The sequence below is a fragment of the Ailuropoda melanoleuca genome, chromosome 15, assembly GCF_002007445.2.
Source record: "Ailuropoda melanoleuca isolate Jingjing chromosome 15, ASM200744v2, whole genome shotgun sequence".
NCBI lineage: Eukaryota > Metazoa > Chordata > Mammalia > Carnivora > Ursidae > Ailuropoda > Ailuropoda melanoleuca.
In genome coordinates this window covers 1,587,520-1,603,504 of record NC_048232.1, presented here as the reverse complement: position 1 = coordinate 1,603,504, position 15,985 = coordinate 1,587,520, and positions in this window count along the sequence as shown.

Here is a 15,985-nt window from a genome sequence, read left to right as displayed (position 1 = left end):
AACAGTGTGGAGGTCCCTTAAAAAGTTAAAAATTGAGCTACCCTATGACCCAGCCATTGCACTACTATTTACCCCAAAGATGCAGATGTAGTGAAGAGAAGGGCCATATGCACCCCAATGTTCATAGCTGCATTGTCCACAATAGCCAAATCATGGAAGGAGCTNTGAGATGCCCTTCAACAGATGACTGGATTAAGAAGTTGTGGTCCATATATATGATGGAATATTACTCAGCTATCAGAAAGAACAAGTTCTCAACATTTGCTGCAACATCGACAGCACTGGAGCAGATAACGCTAAGTGAAATAAGTCAAGCAGAGAAAGACAATTATCATATGATTTCTCTCATCTATGGAACATAAGAACTAAGAAGATCGGTAGGGGAAGAAAGGGGATAAAGAAAGGGGGGGTAATCAGAAGGGGGAATGAAGCATGAGAGACTATGGACTCTGAGAAACAAACTGAAGACTTCATAGGGGAGGGGGTGGGGGAGTGGGATAGACCAGTGATGGGTAGTAAGGAGGCCACGTATTGCATGGTGCACTGGGTGTTATACGCAACTAATGAATCATCGAACTTTACATCAGAAACCAGGGATGTACTGTATGGTAACTAACATAATATAATTTAAAAAATTTAAAAAAAAAAAAGGAGAAGGTTGTGCCCAAAATTTTTCATAGGTGACATCATTTGAGGGTCCAGAGGCAGCAGTAATGCTGTACTTGCTGCTTTCCTGTCTTCCCTGTTCTCCCCTTTTTTTCATTGTAATTACATCGAATGCAACCATCCTACTCTACATCGTTGCTCCAGAATAACCTGAATCCTGAAAGGGTAAATGTTAGAAGATTTCAAACAACAGGCAGACATTTTAACCAAGACTGTATGCGCAGTATAATCCCTTTAAATTACGGAAGGTGTTTTGGGGGATGGAATTAATCTGAAGAAAATCCACAGCCTTCATTGCTCAGAGAAACTACAGTTTTCATGTGAGAACAAACATGTGGCCAGTGAATCCACTATTTTTAGTCACAGGAATTAAGACACTTCAACACAAGGAGAATGACACCCATTAAGTTTCATTTCCCTTAAGCACAGCCTCAAAGCGGACCAGGTATTTATGTGGTGGGCTCGACGACACAGTGAGAACCGCTCACCTGTCATCTCCCTTACAGATCTGACCCACGGCTGCGTTCGCGGTATAATGAGATGGGGTGACACTGAGCCAGCTCCGTGTGGTTTCCTTCCAGGTCTGATTGAAGAAGTGATTGCATGCCAAGTGGGACGGCTTCTCACTGAGCCAGCTAATGCCGGGAGATGTGTTAAATTATTATTATCTGTTGCCATCACTGGCTCTCAGGAAGTAGAAAGGACTTTGGGGATTATTCATGGCACTGTTTTAATAACTCTCCCGTAGCTCGGCTGACGTATGGTCATTAAAATTTTTATAGGGAGTGATTAAAGTGGAAGTGGATTTTTTGAATAGATATGGGACTTATAAAATGCTGTCTTTTCTTAAAAGATACTTTGGAAATCTTTTCAAAATAATAATTTGACCCACAGGACTTAGAAAAACTGCCAAAGCCCCATCCCTAAAGCCAACAAAAGGGACGACAGAGTGAGAAGGAGCAGGTGCAGGGGGTTCACGTGAGAAGTTGAGATAGAATTCCTTTCTCTGAGGCTCCATTATCCTTGGGGATAAGCCAATGTGAGCAAAAAGAAGTGCCAAAAGAAATAAATATCAGTAGGAAAACTACAGACACCAAGCCTAACCAATACGCAGATATACACTGAAGACTGGGCTAAGAAATTACTTATTCATATGTGAGTTTTCAAAATTCGGGCTGAGAAGTTAGTTAGCTGAGCTCATACACAACAGAACATGTCCGGGGCAAAGAGAGTAACATTGCGAGTCTTTACTGCTTTAAATAAGCTATTTGACCTTGGGTGAGTCATTCCATATTTCTGGGCACAGGTAGTGATGTGACGAGAGGCAGCCCATTGCAGACATATGAGCTCCAGCCTTGGACCCTAACTGTCTTAGTGTTCTGGCCCACGGCTCCTCCAGGCTTGTAAACTGGACACGTTACAACCTCATGGCATTTCCTTTTCCTCAATTACAAAATGGGAGGGTTGACAATACCTGCTTCTCACAGGGTTGTTTTAAGGAGCGAATGAATTAAAATACTGAATATTAGAAAATGTACTGTAAAATAGTAAATGCTCTTCAACAATGCTTATTAGTGTCACACAATTATCTGTCTGTGAAAGGGGATACTCTCTAGGTGGTCTCGGACATGTTGCAATGCTGAGCATTGTACAGATGTTGCCCAGAGAATTTTCTAGAGATGCCATGAGAGAAATGGTTACCCTGCTCTTCATGGTAGAATAACTACCCACTAAATGCCAACTTCACTCTCCTTGAAACAACTGCTACTTTATTTCAGCATGGAGTTCAAGAGCTGAGATTCATAATCATCCTTCTAAATAAACCCGGCACAAAGTTTGGTCTAGAGTGATTCGCTGGAAAATTTGCAACAAGCCAAATATGTTCGTGGATACAACAGTTAAATTTTGCACTGTTTATAGTACACAACTTTTTGCATTTTTCCCAAGTAAATCTGACACTATTTTGGTAGATGCTTCTTATTTTTAGCAAACAATTTACAGGAACTTGGGGCCCTCACGTCTTGTGATTAATGTACAACAGCAAAATAAGATGTTTCCCGTAACTCCAGCATTGATAAAATCCCTTCCTCACAGAACCACCACTGAAATTCTATCAACACCACTGCACATTGTCTATACTGAAGCCTTTCATCTCCCCCAAGAATACCCATCTCTTCTGAAATTGTGGACATAGGTTTTGTCTCTTACAGTGTTGCCATTAATAATATATTGAATTACGAACTCGTAAAAATTAATACTGCAAAATGCAGCTAAGTGACTGACTAAATATTTGAAGCAGGTGGAGTTCATGCACAGCATTAAGTGGAGAGCGCATTTTAATGGCTTCCCGGCACCATTCCATCTCAGAAGGATTGCGTGCATTAGCCACGTAAAAAGCCCATCCTACATGGCCCAAAGACGAAGCTGAGAACAATCATTTAGAGATCGGGGCACAGTGAGCTTTTAGATAAAATAGGCTTATGGAGTTAAAAACTGGCTGCTGACTGATCTCCTTAGGATATATTTAATCCAAAAGTAAGAGTAAAGGGCTAGGGCCAGAAACTACTTGGGATAATAAGAAAGCTTTAAAAATAAACACATGGGGTCATGTAGGGTAACACTCAGAATTAAGGACAGTCTGGTTTACAAGTTACTGTGTACTGTTAGTTCAGAAAATCGCCAAAATAAATAAATAAACAAACAGATAAATAAACAAATAAAGGAAGAAAAAAAAGAAAAGAAAATCTCAACAGTATGGCTGGATGGAAGGCTGAATTACCACAATAAAATACATCTTCATTTAAAAATGAAACAAACTCTTTCAAACTACAACTTGTTTAGACAATTTTAAAAAGTCTGTTTTCCATGAATTCCCTCTGTAGCACAAGGCTTTTCAGAAAACACTCAAAGCTTTTTTTCAAATGTATCTCTCCTGTATGATCTGCTTTTATTTCCAAACACACTTTCCACGACAGTTTGATTCATTTCCATCCTTCCTTGATTTCCTCCTTACAGCTTTGAATGTTTTTACAATTTGTTGAACTCCCTGCAGATTTTTTCACTCCTTAACTCCTGGACTTGCAGAGGAGCTGTGGTCTCTGAAACCCACGTGGTGGGCACAGTCAGTCAATTTGATAGAACTGATAGTTACTGAACGCTGTATTCAGAAGCAGAAAATACATTCCTCTTAAGGTCACATGGAACATTCACCAAGATTGACTGCTTTCTGGAGCATGAAACACACCCCAACAAATTTGAAGTACGAGAGACCATACAAAGTGTGCTTGCAGACCACAATGGGGTTAAACTAGACATCAGTGACAGAAGGATGGCTGGCAGATTCCCGTATATTTGAAAATTAAACTCACACTTCCCAATATTATGTGGGTCACAGAAGTGTCAAGAAAAATTTTCAAAAGTCTTTTGAACCAAATGAAAATGAAAGCACAACTTTTCTATCAAAATCTGTGGGATGACGCAAGGTAGTACTTATGAGGAAATGCCTGCCATTAAATGCACATATTAGAAAACAAGAAAGATCTGAGATTAATAATCTAAGCTTGGACCTTAGGAAACTAGAAAAAGAGAAGTTTAAACCTTAAGCAAACAGAAGAAAGAAAAAATAAAAATAGAGCAGAAATCAATGAAATTAAAACCAGTAAATCAATAGAGAAATTCAATGAAACTAACTGTCGGTTCTCTGAAAAGATCAGTAAGATTGATAAGTCTCTAGCCAAGATCACTAAGTTAAAAAAAAAAAAAAAAACAAACAAGACACAAGTTACGAATCTCAGAAATGAAAGAGAGGCCATCACTACTGATTCCATAGACAATAGAAAGGTAATAAATGGATATTATGAACAACTCTGAGCCCATAATTTTGGTAACTTAGATGAGATGGGTCAATGAGCAATGTATCAATTCCTTACTTAGACACTAATTATGAAAACTCATAGAACAAGAACTAGATAATCTCAACAGGCCTATATATATTTCAAAATTTGAATCAATTGTCATCTTCCAAAACAGAATACTATCAACCACTTGAGAAAAAATGATGCCAATTCTCTACAATATTGTTCTAGAAAATAGAAGTTAGGGAACATTTCCTAACTCACTCTATGACTCGAGCATTACTCAAATACCAAAACCGGATAAAGATATTGCAAGAAAGGAAAAATAGAGACCAACTGCTTTTATGAACATATGTGCAGAATTCCTTAGCATAGTATTAGCAAATTGATTCCAATAATGTCTACAAAGATTTATACAGCACAACTAAATGGGGTTCTTTTCTAGATACGCAGGGCATATTCCACATTTAAAAATAATTTAATGTAATCTATCACATCAACAAGCTAATTAAGCAAAGTCTTATGGCCATACAACAGATGCAGAAAAGGCATGTGGCAAAATTCAATACCCATTCATGAAAAAACTCTCAGCAAATGAACAATAGAGGGAAACTTTCCCAACTTGATAAAGAACATCTACAAAAAAACCTACAGCCAGTGTCACATTTAATGCTGAGAAACTGAGCATTTTCCTTCTAAGACTGGGAACAAAGTAAGGGGTGTCCCTTCTCAGGACTGTTAACGAATATCATTCTGGAAGTGCAATAAGAAAAGGAAATAAAAGGTATTCAGATTGTGAAGGAAGGAATAAAATTGTCTTTGTTCTGAGATGGTATCACTGTTTACATAGAAAATCCCAAAGCATTGACAAGAATAGTTTTTTTAACCTCCTGTAACTAACAAATAATTAGAGCAAGTTGCAGAACTAAAGGTAAATATATATATATATATATATATATATATATATATGCATATATATCTCAATTGCTTTCCTATATACTATCAAAAAATAATTGCAATTTGAATTTAAAACACAATATAATTTACAATAGCATAGAACTTAAATACATAGGTATTCATCTATCAAATTATGTACAATATCTGTATTTAGGAAACTATAAAACTCTGATTAAAGAAATCAAAGAAATTTAAATTAATAGACTATATTCCATCTTCATGAATAGGTAGATTCAGTATCGTTGGATGTCAGTTCTCACAACTTGATGTACAAATTCAATGCAATCCCAGTCAAAATCCCAGCAAATTAACTTTGTGGGATTAACAAATTGTTCTAAAGTTTATAGAGAGAGGCAAAGGACCCAGAACAGCCAGCATAATATTGACTGATATTGACTATCCAACTTCAAGACTTACTATAAAGCTACAATAATCAAGACAGAGTTGTATTGGCATAAGAGTAGACAAATAGATCAATGGAAGAGAAAGCAGAGTCCAGAATCAGACTCAGATAATACAGTCCACTGACCTTTAACAAAGTAGCAAAGGCAATTCAACAAAGAATGGATGGTCTTTTCAACAGTGGGTGATGGAACAATCGAATGTTCACATGCACAAGTAAAAGGAAAAAGAAAAAAAGAATGCAAACATCGAACTTACACATTTCAACAACAGCAACAAAATTCAACATGTAACGTAGACCTAAGTGTAAAACACAAAATAATAAAACTTTGAGAAGAAAACACCAGAGAATATCCACATGACCTGGGAATGAGATCTAGATACTACATAAAAAACATGACCCGTGAAAGAAAAACTGACAAATTGGGCTTCATTAAAATTAAAAACCTTTGCTCTCTGAAGACACTATCAAGATAATGAAATGACAAATCACTGACTGAAAAAAATATTTATAGAACACATGTCTTATAAAAGATTCATATCCAAATGGTACAATGAATTCTTCAAACTTAACGATATGAAGACAAACAATAAAATTGAAAATGTGCAAAAAATCTGAACACCTCACCAAAGATGAAAAACAGGTGCAAATAAGCACATGAAAATAGGCTTAAAATCATTTGTTATCATGTAATTGCAAGCTAAAACAAAAATGAGTTACCACTACATGACTACTATGGACTAAATCTGAAGAAGTGTCAATACCAAATGGTAGGTGGTGCTGGGAGGATCGTAACACAGTACAATAACTTTGGAAGACCATTTCTCAGTGTCTGACAAAGTTAACAGTTTCATAATATGATCCAGCGATTACAGTCTTAGGATTTACCCACCTAATTCGAAAACTTCTGCTCACACAAAAACCTGCAAGTGAAAGTTTATTGCCACTTAATTTGTAATCACCTAAAACTGGAGACAACCAAGATATCCATCAGTTGAAAGGATAAACAAATGATAAATCTGTATGATGGAATATTATTCAGCAATAAAAAGAAATGAACAATTACGTCAGAAAAAGATACTGGTGAATCTTTAAATGCATATTATTAAGTGAAAGAAACCATCTGAAAAGGCTGCATATTGCATGATCTCAATTATATGACATTTTGGAAGAGACAAGTATATAGAAACAGTACAAAGATCAGTGGTTGTCAGATGTTGGGGATAGGAGAGGGATGGACAGGTGGAGCACAGAGGATTTTTAGGGCAGTGAAAATACTCTGTGTGGTACTATATTAGTGGATACCTATCATATATTTGTATAAACCCATAGAAGGCACAACAACAAGAATGACCCCTAATGCAAGCTAGAGACTTACAATGATGATGACATGTCAGCATAGGTGCATTACTTGTAACAAATGTACCATCTGGTGGGGGATGTTGATAATGGGGGAGCTATGGAGGGGGGGAGGTATATGAGAATCTCTGTACCTTCCCCTCAATTTTGCCGTGAACCTAGAACTCCTTTAAAAAACGAAGTCTATTAAAAATACTCTATAGGGTAGTTCTTAAAAGTAAAATTAGGCAATCCATGTACAATTCTGAACACAAAAAGCTAGCACATACTGTGTGCTTAGCTGATGCTCTTATCAATCACAGCAAACAACCAACTGTTGAGTTCCTTTTTTTTTTTCTTTTGGAGGAGGCACATTTTAAGATCATTTCAGATATCACTGTTTCTTTTATGAAGAAAGCATATATGAGATAGAAAACATAAACACTGGACATACCTTAGTTAAGAAATTCTAGCCAAATTGGGGCGCCTGGGTGGCACAGCGGTTAAGCGTCTGCCTTCGGCTCAGGGCGTGATCCCGGCGTTATGGGATCGAGCCACATCAGGCTCCTCCACTATGAGCCTGCTTCTTCCTCTCCCACTCCCCCTGCTTGTGTTCCCTCTCTCGCTGGCTGTCTCCTATCTCTGTTGAATAAATAAATAAAATCTTTAAAAAAAAAAAAAAAGAAAGAAATTCTAGCCAAAGGGACAGCCAAGAGCAAAGAAAACTTGGAATCAGTCATGGGGTAAACACCAACTTGAGCAGGCACAAACTGTAAAGGGCACATTTTTTTCCCTCCCTTTGTTATGTATATGTTTCACATATTTAAGAATTCTTCCCTTTAGTCCACTCCTTCCCCATTCTATTTTATATAAAGATCATTGGCAACCACTATGTTTGTAATTTAAATATATTTTAAATATATTTTTATATATTTATATATAAATACATAGATGGTATTACAACAGACCTAGAACAGACCTAGAACCAGCAGGAGGCACTAGTACAGACCCAATGGCAATAAGGAGAAAAAAACATTTTCTTAATTATGGCTGTGCCAATAGAGTGCCAGCTCCTGGTGGCTTTCCAGGAAATGCAGACCAATGCAGACTGCGTTCTTGGACTCTGGTGTGGCCGCAGCAGCAACATTTTAAAGGAACTGCAATCCCCTCGGTTCTTGCAGTGCTGGTAGGATTGCTCCTTGACTCCTGCACAGAAGTGGCCCATCAATCCCCCAGCAGCCTCAGCTCTTCATGGATCTGGGCATCATGGGCTCTGAGAAATGCCATTTCTCTCTCCACTTCCTTGGCCATAGTGACAGTGGTATTGTCCAATAGTTTTTAAATCTCTGAAGTAACGCATCATTCTCTGCATTGTATTTCCTCTGTGTGCAATACCTAAAGTTGTGGTTTCTCTTTCACTGAATAATCACTGATGGATGCTATATGGATAGTATAAATTTGAGCTTCTATTTTTTTTAAATTTTATTTATTTGACAGAGAGAGAGAACGCGCACAAGCAGGGGGAGCAGCAGGCAGAGGGAGGAGAAGCCGACTCCCCACTGAGCAGGGAGCCTGATGCGGGACTCAATCCCAGGACCCTGGGATCATGACCTGAGCTGAAGGCAGACACTTAACCATCTGAGCCACCCAGGCGCCCCTAAATTTGAGCTTCTAACCCAAGCCAGAATTGGCCCAGAGTTATGAAATTTTGCAACAGACTAAACTGGAAGAATGTCTTCCTGGTGAATGCCCTTATGTTAGTTTTGAAACTTTATAAAATATTTTTCCTTTTAATACGTATCATTTTTGGCTGATTTTTTATAGAAAAAATATGTGCACATATCTTAAACTCAAAACTTTATCAACAAGATGAAATATGAGAAATGTTCCAAGTTACATTAAAAATAAAATTGGTTGAACATTACATGTGTAGACATTTTGAAAAGTTCTGAAGCGTCTGCACAGGAATATGCCTCTTGAATTTTTCAGAAGCTGAGATACCACGTTCCTGGCCAATAAACAGCTATATATTGCTAACAAAATATTTTTAATTGATTGCGGGAAAATTCTTCAGCATTTTACCTCCTATTATGATTACTGTTTATGTGTAGATGACTTAGAGAATTTTAGAACAATGACCAGGGGTCTGATTCATGCAGAATGTCTGGATTTCAGAACTAAATGTAGGCTCTATCATAATAGGAAAGAGATTTTGAAGACAACGTAACTCAACTCTATTATTATTGATTCTGACCCAGATTCCTAAGGGACAACACATTTCCTCTCAGGTGGCTTTTACTGGCAGGGTGACTATTTCCACCTCATCCTTTCACTGAGGACATGAATTATTTTGCGTATCTCAGCTTAGAGTAAAGGTCTCAGACTCCACACATCCTCTTCCAAGTCAAAGTTGAGTACAAGCCTTGAATCTGATTATCGTTCATATCAGATATCGTCAAATGTCTGTGTGTTGTGAATATTTACCCTAAAGGCAGTGTCAGCTTCTGCCCGCACTTACTCCTCGGATGTTGGCTGACATTCCTTTTGTTGTGATACACACAGAAGTGAGTGATTGTGGGTCTTTCTCGGGATACATACTCTGCCCTATTGCTAGCAACAGAAATCTATCCTAATTAAGTTTTAATACTGATTTAGTCATGTTTTGACCTTCATTCTCATTTGCCCCTCTATTACAATTCTCCCTTCAACACTGTGCCAAACCATACGTATTCGTAAGACTGAAACTCAAAGCTGTGGGTTAACGTTTCTGAGATACTTGACCACCACTAGGAATAAAAAGTCCAGGCATCATCTTCATCAATATGGTACCTGATGGTGGCATTGCTCTCTCACTCCTTCATGTTCAAGTTGTTCCAACACTTCCAGCCAGATTCGTCCTTTGGTTTCTGCACTTTTTCCTTCAGCTGCTCCCAAATTCCAGCAACTCAGCCCATCCCCACACCCTGGTTCTCATCACTGCTAGTCTAAAATTTATTTGTAATAACTCACCGGACTACAAAGTTCATTGTCCAAAATTATTATTGTCAAGTGATGTTTCTTTCAAGAGAATACGTGATAAAATCATTAAATATATATTAAAGATTCGATTGATATCTAATGCTCTGCTAATTGCTTTGAACGCTAGAAAATAATTTCAGGTCGAGCTTTGCCCTTGAACAGCTAACACATTTTTAAACAATATTTTAGTGCATCATTTTAGAATCAGTCCTTCATAGAACACACACAAAACAAAATGCATTTGAAATCTGTAATTTTCAAAGATAGCTAGCCGGATGATTGAGATAACACATGAGTACAAGTCTTGTTTTTAAAATAAAATTCCTTCTATCAGAAACCTTTATGGAATTTTACTAGAAGAATGTGTTCTCTGTTTTTTCTTTTTGTTCTTTGTGTCCTACTGCTCAAGAAGCATGCGATTTGAGGCCACTTTACAGAGTTCTGCAAGGAGCGTTCTGTGTTAAATAACACCAGTGCGACGGATGCTGGTGCCAAATTAGCAGTGAATACATAATGCAAATTCAACTTTATAATGTTCCTTAGTCTCTGCCAAAAAGCGCAGAGACAGAAACATGACAGAGCTACTAACTACCAACAAAAGTGTGTTAGCAAGTGATAGCCTGAGCCTCTGGGTTCACGCACAAGGAGTAACCAAGACTCACAACCAGGCCGCCTCTCCCAGCACAGCTGGGAATCCTGACCAGTGCTCCGAAAGCCAAAGTTTCTCCCTCTGGGAACAATTCTTTCACGGGCACAGAAGGCTATCTTCGTGGGATTATCCAGTGCCGTTTAGTAGCTGTAAAAACCCTACTCCTCACGGGGACCCTTGCTCTTCAGCCTAGACTGAGAGCACGTATGCAAGGGGCGCACCCACCTGAGCTACAGGGCGGCCTGCGGTTATGCATGTTGATTTTCAGGGTAACTAACCGGCAGAGTAATAAGGTAATGCTCAGAAGAAGAACCTTTAAAATTCTCCTCGAGTGCCACTTCTTAAACCCTGAGCTCTACCTTCCCCCCACTGTTAGCTGCTGCAAAGCACAGCTTTCACAGACTCCCCACACCTGTTCTGCCCAGGGGAAGACTCCTGACACAGGAACACTCGGCCTTTCTATCCAGAACGCGTCTCAGCTGGTCTTGCCTACTCGAGGTCACGGTCCCAGTAGTGCCCCACTTTCTCCGCATCATCATCCCCCCTTTCTAGGATCATTCACCCCCACAGGAAACAAGATATTATTTCTCCATGCCCAAAAAAAGTCTTGACTTCACTTCACCCACTACCTCCGACCCCATTTCGTGGCTCTGCTTCCCGAGCAGAAAGCTCAGAGCAGCCTGCACCAGCTGTTCATGACGCCTCCTCTGTTCCTCCTACACCAGTCCAGCCTGCCCTCCAAAAGCACCATCTCGAAGACTCAGGTCTCCTTCAGGTCACGGGTGATGCCCTATTATCATGCCCAGTGGTAAATGTGCATCCATAATCTTCTCTGTCATCCCAGCAGCATTTTAAAGAGATTATTTTTCTTCCTGATGCTTTTTCTTCATTTAGTGTCCAAGATACCACTAAGGCCACCCACACTCATCCTCTGAGAGCAGAGCCTGCGTTGAGCCCAGGGCTCTTCGAGCCATCCCCTCCCTCCCCTCCCTCCTCTGTTCACTGCTTTGGCATCTCACGCAGTCTTGTCGAGAGCAGAGCTGCCAGGTGTTGGAGTAGCTGGTTAAGGCCACAAGCTGCAATGACCACAAGAGTGAAGCCTTTATTCATTTGCTGGACGGCATCCACCAGGGGTCAAACCAGAGAAGGCTCGCCTCCGTCCACCCCGGCCCATTTTCCCCAAGAACAGCTCTGAGTGAGGGTCAGATGTCTCAGCGCAGAAGGAGCAAATGGGCTCTTGCAGTTTCATGGGCCTGGAATCCGATGGAGGGAGAGGGAAGGGCAATGGTGGACCCATCGGGGGTCCTCAGGACTCCCCTCCGCTCCCGCTTGGGTCTTGGCATGGCCGGCTGAGGAAAGCTTCTGTCGGAGGCTGAGCTATGGAGACCTCTGGACAGAGGAACGGAACCAGGAAGGCTGCTCCCCTCGCTCCACACGCCGCAGTGCTTTCTCTGGACACCAGGCCGTGCAAGGAGGCAGCTTCTGTGGACGCAAGGGCTGCCAGGTGAGGCCCTGCAGCGGCCTCTGGTCAGGCCTGAAGAGCCATGCTCAGGCAGGACCCACACTCTTCAGTTCCGAGCCAAGATGCCAGATGCGCACCCCCAGTAGTAAAAATGCTCCCCCAGTCCAGCCTCGTATGTCCAGTTGCCTCGCTGCCTCTGTATTTTGCAAGTTAACACGTCCAACCATGAGCACGTCCTCCCCCGACAGACGCGGTGCATCCCCATGCCCCCTGCAGGCTGTCGACAACTCCCTTCCTCCAACTGTTCGAGCCGAAAAGTTTGGGGGACATCTGTGAATTTTCTCTTTGTGCTCCACCCATGCCCAATTCACCAGAAGATGCTACTTTCTGCACATTTAAATTATTCCCCTGACCTGTCCAGTCCACACAAACATCCTTCGACCCACATGGCAGTGGAGTCAGGGGTCGTCCTGGCCCATCTGGAACCCTGTCTCTTCAGCAGCACAGTCAAGGCTGCTCTCAACACAGTGGCCACTGCCTGGCAAGATCACACGTCTGCTCTAAACCTTGCAGTGACTCCCTGTCCGTTCATACGAACAGAAAAGTCAGAATTGGTCAAGGCCCCACTAGTACCAACCCTCCTGTGACACTGGTCTTGGTACGTATTTTGAGGGTAATGCCTGCCTTGGCCCCTTGTACACCACCCCCTTCCACGGGACAACAGGTCACAGACCATCTTTTTCACCCTGCCACTTAAGAAGCTGGTGATCAGCCCCTCTCTCATTTGCTGCAGGGGACTCGGAAGCAGCCCCAGTGTTCGTGCTGGAAGGGTCCCCACAGTCCCCCCCTCTCCCAGGACCCTATGGTCAATGTGGTGGAGTCAGGGAAGCATAAGAGAAACGCAGTGAAGTGAATACGATAGCAAGGGTACGGGCAGTGACTGCGGGCCAGCCCATCCTCTCAGGGTTTGTCAGACTTCACACAGAAGCGGCCGAGATTTTAGACAGAACGACTTGCGCTGGAAAACACACACACTCAGGGCCTGGCCTGTGAGAAACCACCCAACGTGCCCAGACCCACCCTCTGCATCCAAAACTCCTGTGCCCAGGCCTCCCTCTGACACAGAGACGGTCTCTCAACTCACGTCTCTGAGTTAATGTTCTCACTGCTGGGCCACAAGATGCTATCGCCTCCCATCTGTCCTCGGGCCACCTGACACTGCTTCGATCCCTCTTCAGGAAATGTTGCCTAGTTTGATCTGACTGTTGGAAATCAGGAGGAGCTCCCAGGCGTTGCCTGACTTCTATACAATCATAATAAAAACTGCCAAATCAAATTTTTTAAAAAGATTAAACACGATGTCAAAGGAAACTCTTCAAACAGCCATAATAACGAAAACATCACATAGAAATCCTTCGTAAAACTTTAATAAATCAAATTAACATGTTCGGAGGTCCCTGGCTGGCATGGAGCAGCTTCTGGAACCGGGGACTCATGTGGTTTCTCCTGCCATCCGCGTTTTGAAGCGTCACATGCATCATAAGTATTCCACAGCCATGCTGTGTCTGGGGGCTTTCTGCACATCACACGTGCATTCTAATTTTTCTCCCCTTCTCTTGAATAGCACGCTGCCGTGGCCAACCGGCTCATCAAGGTTAACCATTCTTCTTGCCACCTTTAAAAATTACATTCTCGGAGGAATTGCACAGCCAAGTCAGATACTGTGGGCACATTTAATTAACTAAATGTCAGAAACCATAGTTGTTACAAATGACATAAAGGGAAAAACAGGATAGGGCATAACCTTCAGATACTTGCTGCTGAGCGCATTTAAAGGACTGTTCATTTGGGCATCAGACTTGCGGACCCACAAGCGCAGATCAGAAATTCATGAATATTTCTGTAAATAAGTCACCACAACTCTCCCGCAGTATCGCTGAGATAACATGACGGGTAAAGAATAAATAACGAGGGAGACTTTTATTCTTTTTTTCTGTCTCTATTTTTCTCTCAAATGTAAGTAGCTCTTCAGCTGATCCTATCTTCAGAAAAATTGCTGGATCAATCAGCTGCTGACCAATCGATAGTCATACATTAAGACCCTACAAACAGGATGGACTGCTTTTGAATGCTCACAACCCCCCTCCCTTTACCCCATATGTCCCAGTAAGCTCAGGTGCACATGAGCTCGGAGGACAGACGTATTTCCAGCACCTTCCTCATCGGCCAAGCCCCCCTTGACCTTGGCACTAAAGATCTCCATTTGTTCCTATCCTGCTCATTTTTTCTCTTGGCCACTCCACTTATTTCTGAACAGACAACTCATTCTAGGAAACAGGGCTCATTTGACAAAGCACACGCCTCAGCCTTACCCGTCTGCCCAAGCTCTGACTGAGACTATTTGCCGGTGGGGGAACAACTGCCAGTCCTGACTCCAGCTCTGATACACTGAATTACACCAGTCACATCAGACTTCTTGCAGCTTTCCAAAACCCTGACCTCTTCCTGACATCTAAAGTCCTCTGCTGCCTTCTACCCTACAGAGAAAGGTATCTGTAGCCAAAACCAGAGCTTGTGGCATAAATAATTTCACATAACTCCACCTGAATTCCCTTCCTTACGAATATAAGTCAAGTGTCATACGCTCCACTCTATCCACATCGCTTGCTTGTGACTTTGTTGTTTCACATCGATTCCTACTGGAGTAGTATTTCAGAAACTCCCCCAAATGAAAGTCGTGTCACCTTTTCAGCACCCTCTCTTTATACCTGCTGATCATACGTTTTAGAACGATGCAGCACACGTGAATACTTTTAATGAAAAATAGTTCAGATTATAGATTTCTCAAAGTAGCTGGAACCTTCCGGCTTTATACTCGACAACCTAACCATCATATGTAAGGAGAAGGCTGTTCTCGTGTCTGCCACCCTGATGGACTCATTCAGGAACACTAACTGCTCGAAGATACCTAGAGAACCCAAACTACCATCTTCGACGCCTGCAAAATAGCCATTTTGACGAAGGAGTTCATTGGCTGTGAGATGTGTAAGTAACACTGTCAGTCCCCTCTGTTCAGATTCACATTTCATCCTTTATCTACTAAGGCAGATGCCAATGTGGAAACTGCAGGATGTCGCCGTCTGCCCACTCGACGGTGACCCAGTGAGAGCGATTTAACGAGAGTGTTTTAGGTGAGACAGGTGTGCCCTTATTGAATTTTCACAAAAAACTCACTAAATCATCTATTTCCAGCCTCATTTTCGGATGAAGAAATGGATGCGAGGAGGCCGAGGAGCTTGCCCAGAGTCGCGGGTCCAGGAACACGGTCCGCTCGGGGCCCCGTCGGGGTCCCGTTCTCACATCCTGCCATCCGTCTAAATCAACCCCGAAGGCAGTCACAGTGTTCCACGAACATACAGCACAGCGCCCCACCGTCCACGCCGGTATCACCCAGTCATGTGTGATAACCACTGTAGGTGGCAAACGCCCGTGGACTGTGTCCTCTGCAAACACCAGGACACAATCCTGCGTGAGTGACACTCTCGTCACCGCTGCACACGCCCGGAATAGCTCCGCTCAATCATGTGGGGGGACTGCATGGACGCTTAGGGACTAGCATTTGTATAAGAATTTAATTA